The 3,726-nt window shown below is 33.1% G+C and overlaps 1 long non-coding RNA gene across 1 annotated transcript; it reads right to left on the reverse strand.

Annotated features, from left to right (window-relative positions):
* Positions 1 to 355: 355 nt before the first annotated feature.
* On the reverse strand, positions 356 to 2,203 carry LOC148762409 (uncharacterized). The gene is made up of 3 exons (XR_016026140.1): positions 2,101 to 2,203; positions 1,371 to 1,454; positions 356 to 536 (listed from the first exon to the last, which is right to left on the reverse strand). It is a non-coding gene; the product is annotated as an uncharacterized LOC148762409 (long non-coding RNA).
* Positions 2,204 to 3,726: the final 1,523 nt, after the last annotated feature.

A 3,726-nucleotide genomic window follows, 5' to 3' on the forward strand; every position in this document is an offset into this window, starting at 1 on the left:
CCGCAAGGCTTTACTATCAGTTTCTCTGTTCCCTTGTGAGCAACCATTGTCAAATATCGTGTTCTAAAATATTTTAAGCTGTTTCCAACTTTAAACAAATAAAATATTAATTTTTCGTCTCACAAGGGTATTTTGGTCATTTTTCTCAAAAATTTTAAAACTGGCTAAAACGTAATATACAAGTACAAAACACACAATTCATATTCAAAATGAGTTTAAAAGTCTAAAATCTTCATTTAAAACGAAATTATGGTTATTTGAATATAATAAGAAAATAAAAGAAATATTAAGTAAAATATTCTATTTTCTTATAAAACAATATTTATAGAGTTATACGTGAATAATTTTTATAACGTAAAAGCTAAATAAATTTATACATACTTAAATACAGTAAGCTAAAATATTTAATTTAATTTACAATAACAAGAGTGCCCCCGAATAAACAAAAGTAAAGAGGACTTTGAACCTACGGTTTGGAAAATGCAGATCCCACTGTAGTCCTCGATGAGATCAGCTATCTACAGTCTATACTGAACCTGAAATGGGTGGAAAGGAGGGTGGTGAGATTATAAAATCTCAATGAGTAAACAAACATCATCCTAAACATCTAGAGTTGAGTACATGGAGACAATAAAGTAAATCATCATAAACTGGGTTATAGCATTAGAACACATTTTGTTCGAAACACGTAAAGAGGCTTATGAATCTCATAAAAATCTAGGCTTGTGCCATAAATCCATTCTCGGGGACACCTTGGCCGAGGCATCCTACCGAGACCGCCAAGGCTATTAAAATTCACATTTCACATAAATCATGTTTTTGTTTTGAAAACATAGTCGTTCCTTGGCGTTGGCTGAGTTCCCCCTCACGTGGTGGTTTAGCTGAAGTGAACCCTAAACTTTACCCCAGGAGATACCCTACGCGCCTCTCCGTTCGAGGTAAGAATATAATGGGGTTTACCGTGCCCCTCTAAAAGGCTGGTCCACAGAAACCCCCTACTGCAGTGATTAATTAATATATAATCCACCATATAATAAAACTCAATAACATGATATGGCAATTTTGTAATTCGTAGTTTTTCAAGGTAACCAAACAATTCGCATTTCAATACAATTGCCAACTAGCCAATCATGCTCAATTTATCATAAGCCAGTTAATTTAAACAATCAAATTGCCACAATTAACAGTCTTCGTGTACTCTATTTTTCAAAATCACTATTAATTTCAAAACAATTTATAATTTAATTTCATTGAAACTCATTTATTCATAAAACATGAAAATTTATCTTTTTAAATTCCTTTTTCCATAGAATTCATGAAAGCATCTAAAAACCACCCTAGATAATTAAAATGACAGTAAGTTTACTCACTATGTCTAGAATGCAGACTTTCGAAGCACTCTGTCTACTGGTCCTCGGATGCAATTTCCTTGCCTTTATCGGAGGACTCACCACCTTGACACAATACAAAATCGAGAGTTTCACCAAGTTGGTACTAAATCAAAATTAAATTAATTTAGATTACCAATGCATGATATGGAATGCAAAATGCACTGGTAACTATTTAAACCCGGTATTGGCCTAATTCGTCTTATCACCCGATTAAATTCCTAACGGGTCCGTTTAAACTCCAATTTAATTCTTTTCAGTTTCTATACCTCAATTGCACCCAAATTAACTTAATGTCCCTCAGTGTGGTGCAAATTATCAGTCCCAACAGCAAATTACGAAAATACCCCTAGTGGGTAAAAATTCGTATTTTTGCTCCGAAAATTCCCATTATTTTTCTAGGCTCATAATTCATCATTCCTTAACCAATTCTCCTAGAATAAAATCAAACTCATCCTCACTCACTACATGGTAAATTCAGCCATTAATGGTTGGGGGAGAAAATAAATTCTTTTCTTGTTGTTTTGTTTCTAAATATGCTAAACTAACTAAAAACACTAACATAAATTAAAATCAAATAAATCCAACAACTTTCTCTCTCCTAACCCATTTTTCCAGAATTTATTCATCATGAAAACATGTAATTTAATCATGGAAAATAAAGAGAAATGCTTGGGAATAAGAAAACTCAAGCTTAATAGAAAAAACTCACCTTTTTCACTTAATTTCCTTGAAAATTCACACTTTTTCTTTGATTTTCTCTCTCTAGGGTTTTGTTTTCTGTTTTCTCTCTCTTTTTGCTGGTTTGGCCGGCCATGGGGTGGAAGATGGGCTGATTTTGTGCCTTTTAAAAAGGAAAATAATAAATTAATAAAGGCATGACACATGGCATCATGTCATTGGCCCGTTTTTAAAATTTTAAAAATTTAAACATTTTATCTCCACCACATGTTTAGTCAAGGGTCAAAGATGAAGACAAGGAAGACCATGTGCTGGAAAAAATATCCTGGTGGTGGAAAATTACAATTTTGCCCCTGAGGTGGCAAAATTACCATTTTACCCCTATACTCCAAATTATACCGAAATTAAAATTTTTCACTTCTAAACCTCAAATCATACTTCAATAAGTCAAATTATACTCTAATAAGTCAAATGGGGTCAAAAAAATCTTTTCTAAAATTTCCATTTTGTCCCCAGGTGGCAAATGACCATTTTGCCCCTAGTTAGTGAAAATTTCGATTTGACTCCAAATTGATCCTCAAACTCCAAATTACCATTTTAAGTCATCCATGAACTGTGAAACTCTTAATCTCACCTTAAAATTCCTATTTGATCTAGTTCGAGGATTAAATAAACTTTATTGTACCTCTAGGTACAATACCGACTTTTGTAAATTTTTCGGGACTCTCCTAGCATGCAATCATGCTATCATCACATGTATGTCATGAATAGTATTTTATAAGGTCGGGCTTTACAGGAGATGTTGGATGAAGTATCTCCTGAGGTAAAGATTTGAGCGCACTTCACGTGGACCACCGCGTGAGAGTGAGACTCAACCAACGCCAAGGCATGGCTAAAATTTCGGATGTAAAGACATTTAACAGCCTTGACGGACTCGGTTGGGATAACCCTCGATCAAGGTATCCCTAATAACTGAGTATGAGAATGATTTTTGGCACGAGCCAAGCTTTTCAGGGAAATCATAAGCCTTTTTGTTTATTTGGGTGAAATGAGTTGAAAGGTAATGAAATTACAATATGATGACTTATTTTAATTCGTCTCCATTTACTCGCCTTTAGATAGTTTAGATGGTGTCTGTTTACTCACTGGGATTTATAATCTCACCACCCTCATTTCCTTACATTTCAGGCTCGGGGAATTCCATAATTAGCTGACTTTGACAAGGACCTTCATTTGGACTTGAATCGGCAAAAGTTGTGGGTTTTCAGTTTTCGATGCATTTTGGTTAGATGTGAGCCCACGTGTCATTGTAAAAGTAATTTTATGCTTTGCTTATTTACTTTATAGTATATATGAATATAATTAACTTTTACGCTATAAGAATTATTTACCGATAGCTTTATAAAAATTATTTTATAAGAAAATAGTTTATTTTATTGAATATTTTTATTATATTCAAATGGTCAAATTTTCACTTCAAATGAACGTTTTAGATACTTAATTGTTTTTAAATCACTAAATATATATTTTCTGCTTACCTACTACATTTTTAGCAAGTTTTGAGATTTTTGACGAAAAATTACAAAAAAGCCCCTGTGAGCCAGAAAACAATATGTTATGTTCTGATTTGAAAATGACTCATAATCCTTCGAATTAC

Source organism: Theobroma cacao, chromosome 5, assembly GCF_053813885.1.
Source record: "Theobroma cacao isolate CCN51 chromosome 5, ASM5381388v1, whole genome shotgun sequence".
Classification (NCBI taxonomy): Eukaryota; Viridiplantae; Streptophyta; class Magnoliopsida; order Malvales; family Malvaceae; genus Theobroma; species Theobroma cacao.